This window comes from Octopus sinensis, linkage group LG15, assembly GCF_006345805.1.
Source record: "Octopus sinensis linkage group LG15, ASM634580v1, whole genome shotgun sequence".
NCBI classification, from domain to species: Eukaryota; Metazoa; Mollusca; class Cephalopoda; order Octopoda; family Octopodidae; genus Octopus; species Octopus sinensis.
Window position 1 is genome coordinate 25,482,543 of NC_043011.1, and position 23,601 is coordinate 25,506,143.

The window sequence follows — 23,601 nt, forward strand, 5'->3', positions numbered from 1 at the left end:
TCTAAAAACTATTAAATTTTTATGATTAACGTTACGAGGAATTGTATAAAATTGTTTAATATTTTGAATATTGTAAAAATATGAGCAATTTGTTGCACATAAATTCTAACAACAAAATCTTATGTAGATCCCCAAAGGGTTATGTGGATCCCAATTGAAAACCCACTGATCTAAATAATATAAGTAATTTAATAATACTTCTGATGGTTCCCTGCTTTTATGGACAATATAACTATTAAAGGATCAACAGAACATTAAAATATTTTATTCCAACTATCAGATTCTTTGCAAGTCACTCTATTTCTGATGATTGAAAATATAGATGAATATTTGTAATAAAAGCAAGAACAACAGAATATATGTGATACAGGTATAGGCATTGATTGGTTAGGAAGTCTGCTTTGCAACCAAGTGGTTTTGGGTTCACTCCTACAGTGCAGCACCTTGGGTAAGTGTTTTCTACAACAGCTCTGAGTTGACCAATGCCTTGTCAGCAGATTTGGTAGACTGAAACTGAGTGGAAGCCCATCATTTGTGTGTTCCACCACCACTTGACAACTGATGTTAGTTTGTTTACATCTCCATAACAGTGTACCGGACTTCAAAAAAGTACCAAAGTCACTTTGACTAAACACTTCAAGGTGGTGTACTGTACAATAACTGTACAAGTAAAAGATAAAAGATATACATTCTTTTGTTCATCGCCATACATTACCTCATACACAATATACCATTTTGACAAACAGAATGAATGGTAATAAAGAAGCTAACTTATATATTGATTTCAAACTTTGGTACAAGGCCAGCAATTTCGGGGGAGGAGCTAAGTTGATTACATCAACCCCAAAAGGATGAAAGGCAAAGTCAACTCAGAACATATAGATGGATGAAATGCTGCTAAGTATTCACCTGGCATGCTAACAATTCTGCCCACTTTGCGGTCTTAAGCTAATTCATATATTAAGAGATAAAATGTTAAAGAAATCCTTATTCCTTTGATGAGAATTTGCCAATATCAAAAAAGAAGAGTGAAGTAAAATATCTTCAACAGAGATGATGTAGTGGAACTTGTTTGTCTAAGATTTGATTCCAATACTTAGCAATACCATGGTGACATTCTTTTAAACATTGAAAATGTTTATGGAGCAGGCATTGCGTGTGTTTAAGAGGTTTGCTTCCCAACCACATGGTTTTGGGTTCAGTCTCACCATGTGACATCTTAGATAAGTGTTTTCTACTATATAGTCCCAGGTTAGCCAAAGCCTTGTGAGTGGATCTGGTAGATGAAAACTATATGGAAACTCGTCTATATATATGTGTGTTTGTATGTATACACATATGTATGTGTGTGTATATGTTTGTGTCTTCTTGACTTGACACTGTGTAAATAGTAAATGAATGTCATTCATTTCCAGTATTTTGTGAAAACATGTCTGGCTATGGGGAATACCTTGCCTGGAACCAGGAAGGATATCCCACCATGGAAAACCTGTCTCAATAAACTCTGTTCAACCCATGCAATCATGGAAAAGTGGACAGTAAAATGATAATGGTGATGATGATGATGATTAAAAACGAAATGATGTACCATGTTTTCAGACAATAAATGCAAAAGAATCACTCATAATATAGAGTTGGAATTGGTATTTATATTTGAAGATTGTAGTAGACAGAATATTTGTTTGAAGCACTTTAAATCAATCAGTCATCCATTATATATTTATATGGTAGCAAAAAATCAATTGAACTTATCAATAAGCAATGACTATAATAGAAATGGATGCATAGGACTGTATGACATTTGTTTATAATAATTATGTGATGTCAAGACAAGAAGACACCACTTCTCACACACACACTGGGATTCTTTCAGTTTCTGCCTACCAAATTTACTCACAAGCTTTTGGTCAGCCTGGAGTGGTAGTAGAAGTCACTTGCCCAAGGTGTCACACAATGGGTTAATGGAAATATAATCAATAAAAGATGACAATGAGAATAAAACATATAACAAAGTAACTATCACATAAAAAGAAAGTGGGAAGTATTTACTAACATGTTTAAACAAATGATGTGAGAAAAGAATGAAGTTTCTCACAGCTGTATGAGAACTACAAATATTGGTTTCAAATTCTGGCACAAGGCCAGCAATTTCGGGGGAGGAGGAGGTAAGTCGATTACTTTGGCCTAAGTGCTCAACTAGTACTGAAAGGATGAAAGGCAAAGTCAATCCTGGCAGAATTTGAACCCAGAATGTAAAATTGGATGAAATGCCACTAACGATTTTGCCAGTTCTCTGCTTCATGAGAACTACAAATATTAAAATGCTTAACAATTAAGTCGTATGAATTTTTCTCATAATAAAGATAAAACAGTTAACAATTATTCTCGAAAGCAAACATGATCAAAGAAGATTAAATGTTTTAGCTGGAAAAAGTTTAGAAATCAAGAAACCAAAGATTTTTAATTAGGTATATTTCAGTGAGAATTTATTTTCATATTTATATTCTTTTATTTGTTTCAGTTATTTGACTGCAGCGATGCTGGAGCACTGCCTTTAGTCAAGCAAATTGATCCCAGGACTTATTCTTTGTAAGCCTAGTACTTATTCTATTGGTCTCTTTTGCCAAACCACTAAGCTATGGGAACATAATGACACCAGCATCGTTTTGTCAAGCAATGTTGGGGGGGGGGACAAACACAGACACACATACACATATGTGTACATATATATATATATGTTTCAGTTTCCGTCTACAAGGTTTTGGTTGGCTCTAGGCTATAGTAGAACACACATGCCCAAGGTGCCATGCAGTGGGACTGAACCCAGAACCATGTGGTTGGTAAGCAAGCTACTTACTACACAGCCACTCCTGCGCCTATATATGTATGTATTCTTTTTTACAACTTAAACTGGATGAATTTCCCTGATTTATTCAGGCATTAAATTTCAGAATAGGCACAGGTGTGGCCGTGTGAAAAATGGTTTTTAGGTTCAGTCCCACTTTGTGGTACTATGAACAAGTGTCTTCTACTATAGTACCAAGCTGACTAAAGCCTGGTGAGTGGATTTTATAGACAGAAACTGAAAAGAAGCCCATTGTATGTATGTGTGTGTGTGTGTGTGTGTCTGTATATAATATATATATATATATATATATATATATATATATATGTATGTATGTATGTATATATTACTGTCTCCTTGTATTGATATCACATGACAGTTGTAAATGAGTGCCACTGTCATCCAACTGGTGTCCTTGTTTCCAATCTTCTGTGAAAACATAACTAGTCATGGGGAAATATTACCTCATTTGGAAACAGGAAGGATATCTGGCTGAAGAAAATCTGCTTCAACAAATTCCATCCAACCCATGTCCACATAGAAAAGTGGACATTAAAATAATGATGATAATATTTAACACCTTTAGTAAACTGTTTTGGTGGGAACCTGATTCAAATTGAAAAATGTCTAGTTGAATAGATCTGCTGTACAGTGAAATCAAAACTGCAATACATGGTATGAGTGTAATGGATTGATGAGGTAGTGATTGGCAGGCTTTAGGGCATTGGATAGAATAACATGAAGTATTTGTAATGCTTCTCTGTGCACCGAGTTCAAATCCTGCTGAAGTCATTTTGTGTGGGGTTTTAAAATAAGTAGCAATCAATGGTGGTAGTTTGTGGTGTTTGTCTTGGCCTTTTGTGTTCTAACAACACTGGTGCCAAATAGCAGCAGCCTTAGGGCAGCAGTCTTTCTCAAAGACAACATAGATGGCATGGAGAAAGGAAATTTTCTTCACATAAATGCACTTTCCATCACTAAATTGATGAAGTTCTAAATTACTTACTCTGTTTTCAACAATTGCAGGATTTCCTTCTCCAAGTAGCAACCGGATGGCAGAAGATCGAAAGTCAGGGAAACCTAATATAGGTAAGTATTCATGATTCAAGGTAGGATCAGAAGCAATCTGTAGTTCTACTTTGTGAACAACTGGAAGTACCCATGGTTTTCCCTCATTTGTGCGGTAAGCTGTAAATAGTTAAAGAAAAAAGAGAGAAATGAAGAAAGAAATTATACAATCATAAAATTAAAGAAAAAAAACATCATTTACTCAAAAGAGTGGCAACACCTATGCTTTTGCAGGCTCACCTAGATTAGAGAAGTCACTGTAGTTAATAGTTGATGCTCAGTTTGAATATCTGTGGTAAAACAAGCAGACAGGGCTGCAGTTTTGCAAAGAAAGGATTAAGAATTGTGTTTACTCTGTGAGGGGTTTACATAAGTGAGACACAGTAGAAATGATGATAGAAGAAGAGAAGTAGGTATATAGAGGGTTGGGTTTAGATAGAGGCAGCAAAGGAACAGAAATCAATAAAGAAGTGGTAGAAGAAACTGTGTATCTGCAGGTTAGTGATTGTGTCAATGAGAAGATCTTTGTCATTTAGCTGGGAGACATGAGGTTTATTCCAGAAATGCTGAGACTTTTTTCTTAGGAGAGGCAGTTATAACTGTCTTAGATTATTGTAGTTTAAGTACATCATTGCTATACATCTAATAAGCTGATCTGCCAGCTTTTGAGCTAAACACTGCTTCTCGTAGCTGACTAGTTTGCAGAATGCAGTTAGGACATGGGGACAATTTAGAAGTTTGCTATGTAATAAAGTCTTGTGTTGACCTGGGCAAATATACTACAGAAACTTATGAAATGCTCCTGACTGCTTATGGATTAACTTGTATGAGTTGCACATTTTCTTTTTGCTGACACAAGGGGCCTGGTGAAGCAAGTCCAGCAGGAAGCTCATGATGATCCCCATTTTCAACAGCAAAGGCATCATCTACATCCACTGGGTTCCTCAGGCCAGACAGTCAATAAAGAGTAGTCTGTGGAGGTTTTGAAGGAGTTCAGGAAGAGATTTCATTGCAAAAGGGCAGGGCTCTTTCACTCAGGTCAGTGGCACCAGCACATCAGTTCACATTTCCATCCTGGTAACCAACTACTTGACAGATATAAGTATGAAAACTCTCCCTAAAGTCCAGACCTTGCTCCCTGAGATTTTGGTTGTTCCTCAAGCTGAAGGAGAAGATGATAGAGGCAGTGAGAAGGGTCCTAGACACCTTCAATTTGGAAGACTTCCATGGGGTCTTAATGAAGTGACTGGAGTATTTCAACAAGTGCATTAAGTCAGAAGATTCTACTTTGACGGTGATTAGATTTTTGTACTTCTTTGAAATTAATAAATGTCTCTCCTGAAAAAAGTTTAAAAACTTCTGGAATGCACCTTGTAATTTTTGTAATTTCAAAGCTGTTTATTGTGCATGTGTGGTCAATGCAGCTTCAAAGAGAGTCAGCAACAGATTATGGCTGAAGTATTTTTGAGTCATGAAAAGAAATCCTAAACTTTGGGTGGAATTTTGTTAACCGTTTCAAATAAATTTTTTATCATTTTACTTGTTTCAGTCATTGGACAGCAGTCATACTGGGGCACTCCCTTAAAAGGTTTAGTTGAACTTATTTTTAAGGCTTAATTCTATAAGATTTTTTTCCCTGAACTGCTAACTAATGTGGATGTAACAAACCAACACTAACACAAAGACACACACACACATACATATATAAGAAAAAAGGGATATAAAAAAAAATCAAGGCAGATATCAATAAAGCACTTAGTTTTAAAAGAATTTAGTTAACTATGTTCAACAACCAGATGTCACTAAATGTAAGTAGAATACACATCCATAGTAAATCCTCATGTATAGTGGGTTGGCCTAAAAGACTGGTTTTTGCTGATATGACAGGAAGGTGGTGGAAACCTGCAGGAAGATATGAGCTGTGTATGGGGAGGATGCATTACAGAACATGTGCTGGAAGTGGTTTCAAGATTTTGATTGTGAAATTTTTTGGTTCAAAATGCACCTTGTTCTGGTCTATCAACTGATATTTACAGCAACACCCCCATTATATAACCAGGATGATTGCAGATATTCCCCAAATATCCAAACTGAGAGTTGAAAAACTATCTACATCAATTTGGTTATGTTAGCAGGCTCTATATTTGGGTCCCACATCAATTGGATGAGACTGACCATACCCAACAGATTTCCATCTGTGATTTATTGCAGAAACATGAAGTAAATGATCCACTTTTGAGGAGAATGGTGACAGCAGATGGAAAATAGATCGTCTGTAACAATGTGAAGCACAAATGATCATGGGGAAAGTGCAGTTAACCACCACAAACAACTTCCAGAGCAGGACTTCACTCATAGAATGTTATGCTTTCAATTTGGTGGGATTGTAAGGGTGTTGTCTTTTATGAGCTTCTTCCCATGAACAGGACCACTAATACAAATGTGTACCAGCTGGACAAATTAAATGCAGCTATTCACCAGACGTATCCAGTACTTGCTAATTGTGAAGGCATTATCTTTCATCATGACAATGCCGGACTGCACAGTGACACTCTTTTCTATGAACCAGACACATGAAGAGAACTAAAAAGATACAGCAGAATGTACAAGCCTCCATCAATAACTGCCAGACATATTCTTCATATTACAGGATAAGAAATGAAGATCTCCGACAGAAGGTTGGGTGGGCAGATGCCAGTGGAAGAACAGATCCTGAAGCACAAGTGGGATTGGATAACCCACACCTTAAGGAAATCAAAATCCTGCATTACACATTAAGCTCTGATCTGGAAGCCACAAGGGAGGCAGAAGAGAGGATGCTCTAAAAATAGTTGTAGGTAGAACTGAAGAAGCAGGAATCCAACTGGAGAGAAGCAAAAAAGACAATCGAGAGTTGAGAACAGTGGAGAAAAGTTGTCAATGGTCTATGCACCATGGGGGGGACAAAGGGCTTAAGCAGCAGCAACAGTAGTAGTAGTAGCAGCACTAGTAGTAGTACATCCACACACACAATTTCCATACTTTGTTCCTGTCATCATGCTGCTATGTGAGTACCCCATGGCACTATAGATGATTGAGATAATGCTAAATAGATTTGTCAAGCCCATGACAGCACGGAAAGCAGACATTAAATGATGATGAGATTTTTTTCATTTAAGATATAATGCATCTAGGGACTATATGATTCCAGATATACATTTCTTTACATTTTTAAGTTAGTAAAGTGTGAATGGAAGAAAATGCAGCTGCTATTTCTAGCAGTTCAAGAATGGAGGCCCTGATATTGGATCATTCTTAGGATGTACACACATTTGTCTGCTCTTACCATATCATATGCAACATATCAGCTGCATGCACCTGTCTGTTCTTAACTAATGTATGCAACTAATATTTCCGGAATTTTGGCAACATTTAATTACAGGCTTAATAAACTTCAACTGAGTTGAAGGCTACAGGAAACATTTATTATATAAAGCTTACGTATATCATCATCATCACTATCATCTTTCAACATGTTTTCTATGCTGGTATAGGTGGGACAGTTTAATAGGAACTGACAAATCAGACTGCGCCAAACTCCAATGTCTGTTTTGGTATGGTTTCTATGGCAGGATACCCTTCCTAATACCAACCACTTTACAGCGAGTACTGAGTGCTTTTTACATGACATTAGCAGTAATTAGATCACCAAGTAAGCACAAACACACACAGACCTAAACTTCAGCAAGTCGTTTTCTTCAGGTAATGTGATTAGTTTCCCTCTGACTATCCATTCCATGACTTTGCTGATGTGTGGAGTCAGAGAGATAGGCCTATAACTTTTGGCATCTGTTCTGCTTCCTCCTTTATGGATTAGGCATATTATTCCCTCCTTCAGTTTGCTTGGCAGCCTGCCATTTGCAAGAAAGCTCTGGAAGAGAATCTGCAGTGGTTTCGTGAGGGAAAGCTTACACAATTTGAGGAGGATTGCTGGGAAACCATTCAGGACCAGCAGTTGAGTTTGCGTCCATCTCATCTATGGCTAGTAGTGTATCTTCTTCACTAATGCTGATGTAATCCATCGTAACTGCCTCAATGGCTATAGATGAGGCAGCAACAAAATCCACTGGTTCATTCACTTGTCTGTGCTCCAACAGGGTGGTAAAGAAACTTTTGAACTGGTCATTCAAGACCTCACTAATCTTGGTTGGACTATCTGTGAGGGAGCTTTCCTTTTGGAAGAGGGGACCAATTTTGCAGTGTACTGAGGCTGTTTCTTTGGCATAATGAAAGAAGGCCTTTGGGTTTCACTTAATGTTTTTTTATAACCCAGGCTTCTTTGTATGCTCTCTCCCTCACATAGGATTGTTGCAAATGACTGAAACAAGTGAAAGAATAAAAGAATATATTACATATATATATATATATATAATATATTCTTTTATTCTTAATTTGGTCTGTTTGATTAACATTTTTGCCAATTACATTTTACTATTTTTGGGTGCTACACATACACTGCTTTTTCCTTAGGAATATTTCTATTGTGTAAACTGATAATTTTCCACCATGCCCCGAGGCAAAAGATCCAATATAGGTTGGCAAACAAATGCTGCAAAGAAAAGTAAACATATGTGTGAAATGAATCTGTGAAGGATGCCACCAGGAGGAACTCTCTCAATGCATTTAGGATGGCTTCAGTGCGAAGAAGGGAAAATGAAGAGCAGCGTTGTGATCGGTTAACACATATTGTTGTGCAATGAGCTTACCCGAGCAATGAGCAACGTCCAGCACACCAAATAAGAAATGCTTCCTCTACTGTTGCTGCACGAGCTTCAGAGACTGCAACACAATGCACAGATCAACTTACAAGAGATGCTTCCTCAACTGCTGTTGCATGAGCTGCAGCACAACGTGCAGATCAACTTACAAAAGATGCTGCAGTGGGTGCTAAAGAGACTACAGAGTAAAGACAACAATGGATGTTGCTCTATGCGGCAAACAGGCAAACATCAGGTAACCATACTCTTGTCACCTTATTTATTTCATTAGCATAATCTTCACAGTATGCTCTCCATTAAGTGTCCCCAATTGTGAGGTAGGCAACAGATACTACACTTTCCATCTTTTTTGCACAGGCCACATGTCAAATTTTTTGTTCAGATAATGTTGTATGTACAACCTAGCGAAACAGCAGGTAAACATTCTGTTTCTCTTTATGTCATATCTTTGGCTCAACCTTTCCATCTGCTAAACAGCACATGTCAGCAGTTATGTGGTAAGGAAAATAATTCAATTACTGCTGGTTTTTTACAGATCAACCTACTCTCCCAATGGAAAACAATGACAAGAGTGTGGGTGTATGATTGCATGTTCATATTGTGCTAAATAAATCAAACAATGCAGGGAACATCTGCCATTATGATTTCTTTCATTCAGTTCAGAGGTGCATCTGTGAATGGTCTAATAACCAAACAGGCATACTTAAACAGCCCCGGGCAATGCCGTGTACACCTGCTAGTATATATAAAGATGAGAATGTGTGTCTGTCTAATCTGTCTGTGTGAATCCCTAAAACTCGAGAACTACACAACCAATTTCATTCAAATTTTACACATGCCTTACCTAAGGTCCATGCAGTGTCATGGGTCAAAATAATTTTCAACTTCTTGCCTAATGCGAGCCCTGAGCAATCTCTTATCTCTTACACTATTCAGTATTATGTGTCAAAAGTGAAATAGTAACATCTCTCTATTGTAATGTAAGATACTTTCACTTTAACAGTTTCACTATTCATACTGACAGTGTTAAAGTGAAATTAATGTCACATATATTATATGTATAGATGTGTAGTATAGATGTGTAGTATACATGTATATGTATACATGTGTATATATGTATATAGATGTATATGTAATATGTACACCTGTATATATGCATACATATATATATATATATACACACATACAAATATACAAACATACATTTATACATATATACGTATATATACACACATACAAATATACAAACATACATTTATACATATATATATGTGTATATATATATATATATATATATATATATATATATAAATATAAATATATACACACACACACACACCACACACATATATATGTACGTACATAGGTGCAGGTGTGGCTGTGTGGTAACAAACTTGGTTCCAAAGCACACTGTCCTGGGTTTAGTCCTACTGTGTGGTAACATGGCATGTGTCTTCTGCTATAGTTTCAGACCAACCAAAGCCTTGTGAGTGGATTTGTTAGGCAGAAACTGAGAGAAATCCATCGTATATATATGTATATATGTAAGTGTATGTGTGTGTCTTTGTGTTTCTCCCTCATCACTGCTTGATAACTAGTGTTGGTTTATTTACATCCCCATAACTTACTGGTTTTAGAAGAGACCGATAGAATAATTACCAGGCTTTTCAAAATATAAAAAAACGCACTGGGGCCCATTCATTTGACAAAAAATTCTTCACTGCCTTGAAGACCCTCATACTTTTGCTTGCCCACTCAATTGTATCTATCCATCTATCTTTCTGTGTGTGTATGTGTGTATGTATATATATATATATATATATATATATATATATATATATATATATAGCCAGGTAGCTGCTCTGGCAACGATCACACTCGGATGGTTCTCTCGGCACCCTACTAGCACGGGCACAAGTGCCAATAAGGCGACGCTAGTAACAATCACACTCGAATGGTGCCTTTTATGTGCCACTGGCATGGAAGCCAGTTAGCCGCTCTGTCAACGATCACACTCGTATGCTGCTCTTTGCACCCCGCTATATATATAAAATACACACACACATACATATATACATGTATGTATATGTGCATATATCTATTATATAAAAGTCAATGTCTTTATGTGTGTTACTTATAGAATCGAAAACTACTGCACTGATCCTAATGAAATTTGGGACACAAAATCCAAGCTTAGGGAGAAGGGTAATGCCGTATGTTTCATACAATTGTAGTCTTGGAAGCTGTAGAGTCACCTGAGCATACAAGATGAGCGTTATTTGTAATTCAATGGTACAACAGTGTAAGAGTTTGCTTTGAGATATATTTAGATTGTGATTTCTGCAATGTGGTGCATAAATTGTCGAGTAAAGGAGCGGCATCTTTGCCTCAACTGATTCAGTTGCAAAGTGTTATTTTGAGTAAAGTTATTTGGTTGCAGACCTCCTTTGAGTCTTTTTATTATCACTGGGTCAGAGATAGTCCCCAGATAGTAACATTGATTTCAAGGCCTTTGCAGATAAATGATTGGTCATTCAAAGAGATTTATAGATTGTAAATTTATTCTGTTCAGTTACCTATCGGTATAGTGATCATTGGCAAACTCTAGAGGTGACACTTTCATTTCACCTTAACTCTCACGTTACACAGCTGTTAATGTTTATTTGAGTTGGGTCACGCCCTTCCTATTGCTATAGATCCATTATGCATTTTACAGCTGTACCGGGTCACCTGTATGGTGAGGAATCCTACATTAGGGTAATGACCAGGGTAGGGTAGCTGAGTGCTTATTGTGATCATTTGTCTTTTGCTTTCCTCTACCATTGCTCTCTTTTATAAACCCAATGAACATTGATAAGACACAAGTTAAAAAAGATTCCCAACAATTCAACTTCTCTGGTTCACTTTAAGACCCTGCCCCCTTATAAGGGCCTTAACTCCCACATTTTAGAGCTCCATGTGCTCTATGCGCTCCATTTTTCAGAAGCAAAAACCTTTGAATAGGTTATATAAGATTTGAATTTTGGAAGCTGGGGATAAAGATGGTAGTGTGGTATAAATATGTCATGATTAGAATTTTTGTTAGGGTGTGTAAAGAGGGAGAGAACCTCCATTAAAATTCTTAATCTCCAATTTTTATGAAATTCGAATCATAGGTATTCCAGTTCATTAGAGAAAATATAAGAGAAAAGTCTAATTTTTCAATTCCATGTGACACGGGCAACACTGGGTGTCTTTGCTAGTCTATATATAAAGATAATGTGATTGTGTGTGTTTGTCTGTGTGAATCCCTAAAACTCGAGAACTACACAACTGATTCCATTCAAATTTTACACATGCCTTACTTAGGGTCTATACAGTGTCATGGGCCAAAGAAGAATTTTCAACTTCTTACCTAATATGAGCCCAGAGCAATCTCTTATATCTTACAGTATTTCAGTATTACATGTCAAAAGTGAAATAATATCTCTCTATTGTAATGTGAGATGCTTTCAGTTTAATACTTTCATTATTGATACTGAAACTATTATCTCACATATATACACGCATACATACATACATATATATATATGTGTGCCCCAGCATGCCGCGGCCTTCGGGCTAAAACATTTTAAAGGATCTATATATATATACATCTGCACATATGTATATATATATATATATATATATAAATGTAGATGTATATATCTCACATGTATACACGCATAGATACATATATATATATATATATATATATATATATATATATAATGTATATATATATATATATATATATATAATGTATATATATATATGTATGTATACATCTGCACATATGTATATATATATGTATGTATACATCTGCACATATGTATATATATAAAATGTGTATATATATATATATATATATATATATATATATATATTTCTATGTTTATATATGTAATATACATATATATGTATGTAAGTATGCATATATATATGTGATATAATAGTTTCACTTAAATAATAGTGAGACTATATAAACTGAAAGTATCTCACATTACAATAGAGAGATGTTATTGTTTCACTTTTGACATGTAATACTGAAATAGTGTAAGAGATAAGAAATTGCTCTGGGATTGCATTAGGCAAGATAGTTAAAAAAAATAAGATCCCCCAAGGTCAGAGAACTCGAGTTAGGGAGAGCAACCATCAGTTGGAGAACGGACAGCTAGTCAGGGCCACAAACAGGCAGCTAATACAGACAAACGGTCAGAGGGGGAAAGAAGTTTACAATCAGCAACTATAAGACCCAACTTCTCTCGACTCTACAACTTTCACTAGCTCAATTTCTTTTTTACAACATAATTCTATATGAATATGTACACAAACTATACAAGGAAAATCTATCTTTACTTCGCATACTTTTCTATTTACTAATTAAACATACCAAGCCGTCGTGGTTTGGGATTTTTTTGACAATGTAACGATAAATAAATATTTTCTTCACAACTTCAATCACTGTTCTTTCATCTTTACATAATGGCAATCAACGAAGAACCAATCCTTACAAACTGATTACCACTCCGACGTTCCATACTATTGTTTACAAATTAATTTCAAGCGATACAAAAAAACTTCTACCGTTACGTATAAATACACACACACACACATATATACACAAGAATTAGATTCAAGTTAAAATGCTAAGATCAAGAAAGAGAATAAATTTTATATTTTCACTCATTTGTTTCAATCATTTTGACTGCGGCCATGCTGGAGCATCGCCTTTAAGTCGAGCAAATCGACCCAAGAACTTATTCTTTGTCAGCCTAGTACTTATTCTATCGATCTCTTTTGCCGAACTGCTAGGTTACGGAGACGTAAATACACCAGCATCGGTTGTCAAGCGATGTTGGGTGGGTGGGGGGACAAACACAGACACACAAACATATACACACACACACGTATATATTACACACACACACACACACACACATATATATACACAACGAGCTTTCAGCTTCCGTCTACCAAATCCACACACAAGGCTTTAATCCCCCACCCCATAAATCCTAAAATTTTCACTCTTTTTCGAAGACTGTGCTTTGAAATCATGGTGTTAAAATACAGATAGTTCAAATCCGCAATTTGCTTCTATTTATATGGCGGAAACCTGAATCAAACAATATTTTGCGAAAATTCCCCAAAATAAAATAAGTTATCAAGGGTTGTATGGTGTGCTTGGATCAGACTTCCATGGAAAATAATTTTGGAACCGTTGTTTTGTTGTTTCATTTGGCGTTTTAAAACCTTTCATATTTATAGGCGAGAGAAAGATAATGATTTCTATTAATGACTAAGAATAGAAAAAAGGTCTTTCGTGTTTTTTTCTTTTTCTCAATAACATTTCGTTAGGTTAACAAACTTTACTAAAAAGTGTCTGAGAATAAATTAGTCAAATTAATAAGCTCTACAAAAAAAGTTCGGAAATATTTGATACAAATAAATCATCTATAATTGTGTGTTAAATTTCATACTAAATTTTACATTAAAAAGAGGTACGTAAGAAAATGAAGAAATAACGAAATCCCTCTTACATTTCAACCCACTTCCTAAGTAAACAACATGTTAAATATGGGACGATGTAAGAGTTTAGCGTACCGAGATAATAAAACAGCAGTTTCACTCTTATTGTGGATTTTCCGATCTGGAATTTATTATTTTTTTATGCTGTGTTCGTAAAAATAAGAATTTTGTAGCGATAATTATTTGTTTAACTTTACTAGAACATTATTAGGCAAGACTTACTTTTGTACCCCCTCAACCGCACCCTTTTTTTGACAGGAGGAAGTCTTTCCCATTATTTGCCGGGCGAAATGCTTAGTGGTATTTCGTCTGCCGTTACGTTGTGAGTTCAAATTCCGCCGAGGTCGACTTTGCCTTTCACCCTTTCGGGGTCGATAAATTAAGTACCAGTTACGCACTGGGGCCGATGTAATCGACTTAATACCTATGTATGTCCTTGTTTGTCCACTCTATGTTTAGCCCCTAGTGGGTAATAAAGAAATAGGTATTTCGTCTGCCATTACGTTCTGAGTTCAAATTCCGCTGAGGTCGACTTTGCCTTTCATCCTTTCGGGGTCGATGTAATCGACTAAATCCGTTTGTCTGTCCTTGTTTGCCCTCTCTGTGGGTAGTAAAGAAATAGGTATTTCGTCTGCCGGTACGTTCTGAGTTCAATTTCGGCGAGGTCGACTTAGCCTTTCATCTTTTCGGGGTCGATTAAATAAGTACCAGTTACGCACTGGGGTCGATATAATCTACTTAATCCGTTTGTCTGTCCTCTCTGTGTTTAGCCCCTTGTGGGTAGTGAAGAAATAGGTATTTCGTCTGCTGCTACGTTCCAAGTTCAAATTCCGCCGAGGTCGACTTTGCCTTCCATCCCTTTCGGGGTCGATGAATCAAGTACAAGTGAAACACAGGAGTCAATGTAATTAATTAGTCCCCTCCCCACCAAATTTGAGGCCTTGTGCCTTTAGTAGAAAGGATTATTAGTATTAGTGGCATTCTTTCGAAAGAATGCCGCATAATGAATATAGAACAAGACCCAGAATATTAAGGCGAAGAATCAATCAATATCACTAATTGTAGTACTTGACTGGCACTTTATTTCACCGTCCTTCGAAAGGGTGTATGACAAAGTTGATCTCGGCAGATCAAATGGTACGCTATAGTCAAAGATCACGAAAGAATGTGAGTGAAATCAGAAAGGCTGTGACGGAACACCTATTATTATAGAGCTGCTCCATTAGAGAGGGAAAATTAACAAACCAGAACAAGATGAAACAGAGATTAACCAACGTGAACGATGAACGAAGTGGTTTGATGTAGATGTAACGAACAAGGTCAAGGAGACTAGTAAATAGTGAAAGGACTTTTACAGTGACCTCGCCACGCACGCTAGAAGAAGAAGAATATAGTATGGAGATAAATATTAAAATAATTAATGTTTGTGTGTGTGCAGCAGTGCTATCATATATTATAACTGCAACTACAGCTGTGTTATTTATAAACAAGAAGCTTTTCAGCGAAAGTGATCAGATATAATAATATATGAAGGTCATAAAAACTGCAGATATCATTCTTATAGACACCGTACTTACAGAATCTAACAAGCATTTTTAGAAATAATGACAAATTCTTATGTATACATATTTTAACTTTTAATAGATTGATCAAGTTCGAATTTTATCTATCTTTTTAAGATTTTTTTCTTTCCATATATCTTTTTCGGAATTGATTACGTTTCTTATGCACAAGAATCTGGGTGTAATTTCGCTTGTTTTTTTAAGGCAAAAAGAAGCGAAATTTTTAGTATCAAACCAAAGTGTACAATACTCAGCCACGTTCGGTATTTTAATTTTTTTAGAACAAAATAAAAAATAGAAGCAATACGTATATATAAACATGTGATCTTAAGACACCCAGGTTTTAAATGGAGTTGAACGATTTTCATGCCGTTTTCTCAAGGACAACTTGAATGAAAGGAAACAGCTCGAAACACTAGATGATCGAAACAAAATTCGCAAGGGATTTTGTGTGTATGTGTGTGGTGAAAGTAGAGCTTAGTAACTCGTCCTCAAACAGGAGAGAATATTATGCGTTAAAATTAGAAATACATGTATACGAACCACCGACACTGAGGTTAACTTTGTTGGGGTCAGGGTCTGCTCTGTAAGCAGCGCTAACAGCAAAAACTTCCACGGGGTCCGCTATCGGAACATCAGCGTATTTTGAAGACATTTCACTATAAAAGCGTGAGGCAGTGTTGACAATTAAAAGGCGGGAGGGAAAGAGATAACGGGAGAAGGTTTTTATCTGTTTCGTGAACAACAGAAAACTAACAACTGAATGTTTGGCATCAACGCAACGCTGACGATATCGACTTCGGCTGCTTACGGAATTCTAACGGTATTTACCGAACAAGCCAACTCAAACTGGTTAAAGTACCTGAAGCTTGAGATTAAGAATGACGTTGCTCAGGGTCAGATATTGAACTCGTGTCAGGTCACTGGGGTCAATTTCTTGGTGAGGGTGGTAGTGGTGAAACCCAGAACAATGAATTAATAATTAAAAATACTTCAGACAAAAAGATTTATATTCTTCTTTTTCTTAATGCTAACGCTAACCCTAAACACTGGGTGTGCGTATTCTTTACCGTCGCCTGGAGAATATATATATATATATATATATATATATATATATATATATATATGTAATCAAAATAAGCACCAGGATATCCGTAACGGTAGAAGTTTGTTTTTGTAACGGTTGAAATTAATTTGTAAACAATAGTATGGAACGTCGGAGTGGTAATCAGTTTGTAAGGATTGGTTCATCGTTGATTGCCATTATGTAAAGATGAAAGAACAGTGATTGAAGTTGTGAAGAAAATATTTATTTATCGTTACATTGTCAAAAAAAAAAAAAACCCAAACCACGACGGCTTGGTATGTATAATTAGTAAATAGAAAAGTATGCGAAGTGAAGATAGATGTCGTAGATTTTCCTTGTATAGTTTGTGTACACGTTCTCTTAGTAGTGATCCACAGATAGAGATAGAATTATGTTGTTTGAGAAAAGAAATTGAGCCAGTAAAAGTTGTAGAGTCGTGGAAAGTTGTCCCATAGTTGCTGACTATAAACTTCTTTCTCCCACTGACCATTTGTCTATATTAGCTGCCCGCTTGTGGGCCTGACTAGATGTCCGTTCACTAACTGATTGTCGCTCTCCCTAACTCGGGTTCTTACTAACTCGTTGTCACTAATTGACTTTTGTTTGAGGGTTCTTGTTATCTTAATTCTAGATTTTGGTAAAATAGAAAAGGTTAGAAAGCTCAAGTGGCGAGACATTATTTTGCTTAGCTAAGGCATCTGGCAAACGTAAACAGCTGTCACAGGAAAACTATTGTTTTACCGTGAGAAAAGTACTGTTGAAATGTTAATGTAAATTTGGCTATCTAGGATCGAATCTACATCATGCCTGCAAGATCCACTACACACACACACATGTATGTATGTATGTATGTAGTTGTTTCATGCAGGCATAGCGTAGATTCGATCTTTGATAACTAAATTTCACTTAACAGTTCAACAGCACTTTTCTCACAGTAAAACAATAACTGTTGCACACACACACACACACATATATATACATACATGCATATATATACACATATATATACATATACATATACATATATGTAAGTTGTCTAAGAGACCATTAGTCAGGGAGAAAATGCAGTCGTATATCTGTCAGTAGAGTGGCTATATTATCCGAATTTTATGGTATTAAATAACCATCACGGCTGATCTTACTAATCGGTTTCACATAAAGAATACAATGGAGTGTAAGGTAACAATCTGATTATATAACTTTACGCTCATCAGAGATAGCGGATATGGAAGGGAATATGGCGACTACTCTCTATTGTTGGAGGTGGATTAGCACAACCAGTCAGTGGCTGCTGTGAAAAAGCGGTGAAATGAAAAAGGTCCAGGGGATTGGATTAGGAGTTATGTTCCTTGGTTGAGTATACTGTGAAGCTGGCAAGACTTATCTTGAATGGTGAAAGTGTATATTATTAATGTGGTATTCCTGCAGGGGTGGGGTGTGTGGTATGTGTAGCGGTGTCATAGGTATAATTTTTTCCTGGTGTGTAGGTATATATAGCTGTGTTCATTGGGCTGTTTTGTTTCTGTAAAGGATAAAATTGTGGGGTGGGGGCTAATGGCCAAATGCTGGATAGGCTCAGAAAGGACTACACAGGCACCATGAACTCTCTTGGACTGAAATGGTAGATTTCCTTGATGTGACCCTGGACCTGGAATCAGGTGCTTATAGGCCCTTTAGGAAACCAAATGAGAAGATGTCTTACATTAACACAGGCTCCTGCTATCCAGCCATAGTGTTCAGGAACCTGGTTAAGGGCATCAGCAGGAGAATCTCCAGCTTGTCTTCAAGCAAAGAAATCTTTGATGCTGCTGCTCAGTATTACAACCAGGCTCTGGCTGCCAGCAGTTTAAAGAATAGTAGTTACATGCCAGACCCTAGCCCCACCAAAAGAAAGTGCCACCAGATAGTACAGTGGTTCACACCGCCATTCTCTTTAAATGTTAGAACCAGAATAGGTAAGATCTTCCTTAGTTTAGCTGATAGACACCTCCCCAGTACCAACAGATTTGTAGGAAGTAAGGTTGGCACTGGATGGGTGTCTCACAATTCCTTACCTAGTCGTGGAAAGGAAAATAGCGGAAACAAGAATCTCCGAACAAATAACAATAATAATTATTTTGCCGAAATAAGCATTTCATCTCTGGGCATCGGTAGCCTGGATGCCAGGGAGTGGGGTGGAAACAGCAGAGTTGGTTTAATCACAATTGTGAAGGCATTCTTCACAGATTCGCCGAAGTCATGGGTCGCCTTCAGTTGCACCTGGCTCGGTCGGCAGCAGGGGGTGAAGAGAGAGAATAGCGGTCAAGCCTAGCTGCTGCTGATGACTGTGCATGCGCATAAGGGGCTTCTGGCAGGCCTTCCGGAAGACTGTAATCCCTGCGCATGCGTGGATGAAAATCCCAAAATGGCGTATGGAACCAGGCGTCACTACAGATTTAACAAAATATTTAATAGACATACACTGAGATTATCCTTTAGCTGTGCACCTAGGGTAACAACGATTTTAGTAGGTAGACCTTGACCAGGTTATAGAAGTTACAGAAAGAATCTAATTAGGAAGAGAATTAACCTAGATGCGATGTAAGTTTGGTTTTGTACCAGGGAGAAGCACTACTGATGATATCTTTCTAGTTAGGCAATTGTAGTATTTTGCCAAAGGTTTAGTATATGCCCTACATTCTAGCCATTCTCACAAGCCATCTTCTAACATCCCTCCCTCCATCATTCATCTAACTATAGCACTCAGTCGCTGTAATTGTAATTACATGAGAGCAGAGATGCACATTTTTCACCCCCCACACTTTTGTGCAACCAGTTTCCCTTCCCCTAACTAGAAAGAGACCATCAATAGTGTTTCTCCCTGGCACAAAACCAAACTGCATCTCATCGAGGTTAATTCTCTTCCTAATTAAATGAGCTATAATTCTTACTGTAACTTTCATAACTTGGCCCAGCACTTTGATATCTCTATAATTACTCTTCTATAAGATATCTCCTTTATTCTCTATCCCCCTCAGCATTCTCAATATCATCCCATATCCCACCCCAATTCCTTTCTGTTCTTGATCCACTCCTACTTCCATCACCTTCCCCTGCCAAACTGATATTCACCATTGATCATGCTCCCTCCCTCTGTTTGCCATTCACTGCATCACTTATATCCCTCTCTATCACTCATCTCACTCTTATACGAACTTATCTGTTTCTCTGTCTCTATCCCCATCACATTCACTGTCTTGTACCTTGGGAGAATTTCCTGACATCTCATCACTACCATCTTCTCTTCTTTTTTCAACTGGGGTACCCAAGTATCTCCTATACTGCTAGGCATGTGTTCCTGTCCCTCTATTAAACTTTAACCTCTCATCACCTAACATAAAGCCACTTCCTTCATTATTACACTCCCTAATTGAGGGGTCTTATCTTGTGAGTTACTTAGTTGCCTCAATGGTGCCAGTGCTATGTAAAAAAAAAACACTCAATACTCTCTGTATAGTGGTTGACATTAGGAAGGGCAACCAGCTGTAGAAACCATGCCAAAGCAGATATTGGAGCTTGGCACAGTCCTCTAACTTACCAGCTCCTGTTGAGCCATCTGACTATGTTAGCATGGAAGATGGATGTTAAATGTTAATAATGATGATAATGATAATAATGATGATGATGATGATGATATGGTGCACACTTTCTCATAGTTACACACCCTCCACACATTCATATTATTATTTCCAGTGGGTTTTTTTTTTAAATATAGTTTTAAAATTTGCTGTTAATCAAGTGAAACAAAGTTAGCCAGCTGTTGTTATTCTGTAATTATCATGTTTCCTATTTGGATATTTATGTTACACACTCACATACTGAATAACCAAACAGTGTCCTTAATATCAACTAGTATGACATTATTTATTGACAGCACTTAATAATTTAGGCCTTATTGCTTTTGGTGCTGTTGATTAGCCTCAGTCAGCTCTTATTTAGCAGAACTATCAGGAAAGGCCTCCCCCATCACAAATGTGATTGACCTATTCCTTTTTTGTTTGTTTCAGATGTAGTTTATTTAGGATCACATTATCCAATGTGTCCTTCTCTTTTTCAAGACAGCAAGTTATAACTTGATGTAGTGTTGGTTGTTATTCCTAGTAGTTCATGTGATCACCTAGAGGTCTCCATCATTAGCTTCAGGTAGTTGTCGTTTAATCTTTTTCATCATTGGTCAGTCCTGGTAGAGCATACTTAGGATGAAAAAGATTTCATTTATGACTCATTTACTTGTTTCAGTCATTTTGACTGTGGCCATACTGGAGCACCACCTTTAGTCAAGCAAATTGACCCTAGGACTTATTCTTTGTAAGCCTGGTACTTATTCTGTCAGTCTCTTTTGCTGAACCGCTAAGTTATGGGGACGTAAACACACTAGCATCAGTTGTCAAGTGATGTTGGACACACACTCACACACACACACACACACACACACACACACACACACACACACACACACACACACACACACACAAACATATACACACACATGCATATATATATATATATATATATATATATATATGCAACAGGCTTCTTTCAGTTTCCATCTACTAAATCTGCTCACAAGGCTTTTGTTGGCCCGAGGCTATAGTAGAAGACACTTGTCCAAGGTGCCATGCAGTGGGACTGAACCTGGAACCATGTGGTTGGTAAGCAAGCTATTTACCACACAGCCACTCCTGTATTTGACTGTATATTTTTTTTATATGAGACATGCAACTGTTCTAGGAGGTGATATTTGCACACTTAATGATATTTGCACATATAATCTTGTATATAAACTGGTTAAAGTACTATCAGATCTATTGCTTAACCCTTTAGCATTTAAACCAGCCATATCTAGCCAAAATATTCTACATGTTTTAGGTTCAAACTGGTCAGATCTAGCTTCTCATATCTACTATACAATATCATTCTAAAGATAAAAAGTCATGTCATCAAAATCTCAAGGTTACAAGATATTACATGATTAATTCAAAACAGTGTGAATAAATAAGCATTACATTTGACAGAGTATTCTGAATGCTATAGAGTTAATGCATGTTAGTGAAATATAAATGTAGTTTTCTTTCCTGTATATTTGGATCCAATGCTTGTTGAATCAAACTGATCAGGTTGGCATACAATTCCTATTGGCATATAATAGAGTAAATGACATTTCTTCATTTACATTTGATATGTGGCTTTCAAAAACACAATTAGTCATTCATTCAACAGGTATACCTATCTAAGGTGAAGCACTTATTGATGAATGCTGTAATTAGACCAAATGAATCTACTGGTTTCCTCCACACCCATCATGACTTTCATATGAAGATTATCTTCTCAGAGGTTTTTAAGATCAGTTATTTCACTAATAGATGTTTTAAATTTTGGCACAATGCCAATTATGTTTAACAACTCTATTTCCCAGACTTTTAACAACTCTATTTCCCTGACTTTTAACAACTCTATTTCCCTGACAATTATGCTTAACAACTCTATTTCCCTGCATTATATATTAACAATATTTTGGAAATTTGGACTTAACTTTTTGCATGTGGCCATATAATTGCATGCGAAGATAAAGTAATGGATATACCTCTGCTCTTCACGAGTTTGATGCAGTTATGACACACTTCTGTTTATTATAAAAAGGGCTTCCATTTTAGAAGTTTCTAACAAAGTAGAACTTTTCTTTATTACTTATAGATTCACCATAGTTTTTCTGAAATGTGAGTGAAGCATGCACGGTTTGGTTGTCCTGTTGAAAGTTATATTCTCTAAGCATATATATATATATATATATATTTATATATATATATATATATATATATATATATATAAAGACCCCCTTCGGTCATGAATGACCATGGGATTGCACCTAGAAAGTTACCCTCCTAGACACAAGTCCGGGCAAGGTTGTTTATGGAAGACCAGCAGTCGCCCATGCATACCAGCCTCCCCTCTCCACGCCACCAGTGTTATCCAAGGGAAAGACAAAGGTTGATACAGCTTGGCACCTGTGACGTCGCAACTCATTTCTACAGCTGAGTGAACTGGAGCAACGTGAAATAAAGTGCCTTGCTGAAGAACACAACACGCAGCCCGGTCCGGGATTTGAGCTCACAACCTCACGATCGTAAGCTCGACGCTCTAACCACTGAGCCATGCGCCTTCACGCATATATATATATATATATATATATATATATATATATATATAGTGGAGGCGCAATGCCCAGTGGTTAGGGCAGTGGACTTGCGGTCGTAGGATCGTGGTTTTGATTCCCAGACTGAGCGTTGTGAGTGTTTATTGAGCGAAAACACCTAAAGCTCCACGAGGCTCTAGTAGGGGGTGGTGGCGATCCCTGCTGTACTCTTTCATCACAACTTTCTCTCGCTCTTGCTTCTGTTGGCTTGCTCGCCTAGCCAGTGGGGTGGCATCATTTGAAGGCTAAAACAATGCAAAGCGCATTTTGACCAGCGATGCGTAGCAACATCTGATAGCCTGGTCGGTCACAGTGATCACGGTGATATATATATAAATGTTTTAAATATATATTATGTTTTCATCCAAAATGTTTTAAATATATATTGTACTTTCATCCAAAATGGAGACGAACACCATTCCTCCATGTGGTCAGCTTGAAAAATTAAGATATCAAGATATTTCTGTTTACATGAAACCAATGGTAGCCTTAATGCACAA

The 23,601-nt window shown here is 36.9% G+C and overlaps 2 protein-coding genes and 1 long non-coding RNA gene across 5 annotated transcripts in view; 2 read left to right on the forward strand and 1 right to left on the reverse strand.

Annotated features, from left to right (window-relative positions):
- LOC115219654 (trichohyalin-like) overlaps positions 1-23,601 on the forward strand; it is a 259,067-nt gene that overhangs the window by 64,207 nt on the left and 171,259 nt on the right. The window lies entirely within an intron of this gene.
- LOC118766259 lies at positions 3,892-19,479 on the reverse strand. Its single transcript, XR_005002173.1, has 3 exons — positions 19,468-19,479; positions 4,154-4,396; positions 3,892-4,033 (listed from the first exon to the last, which is right to left on the reverse strand). It is a non-coding gene; the product is annotated as an uncharacterized LOC118766259 (long non-coding RNA).
- LOC118766255 (fibrillin-1-like) overlaps positions 16,939-23,601 on the forward strand; it is a 68,130-nt gene continuing 61,467 nt past the window's right edge. Inside the window, exon 1 of the mRNA XM_036509562.1 lies at positions 16,939-17,144. The gene's annotated coding sequence lies outside the window, so the exon portion shown is untranslated. The remainder of the gene's footprint in view (positions 17,145-23,601) is intronic.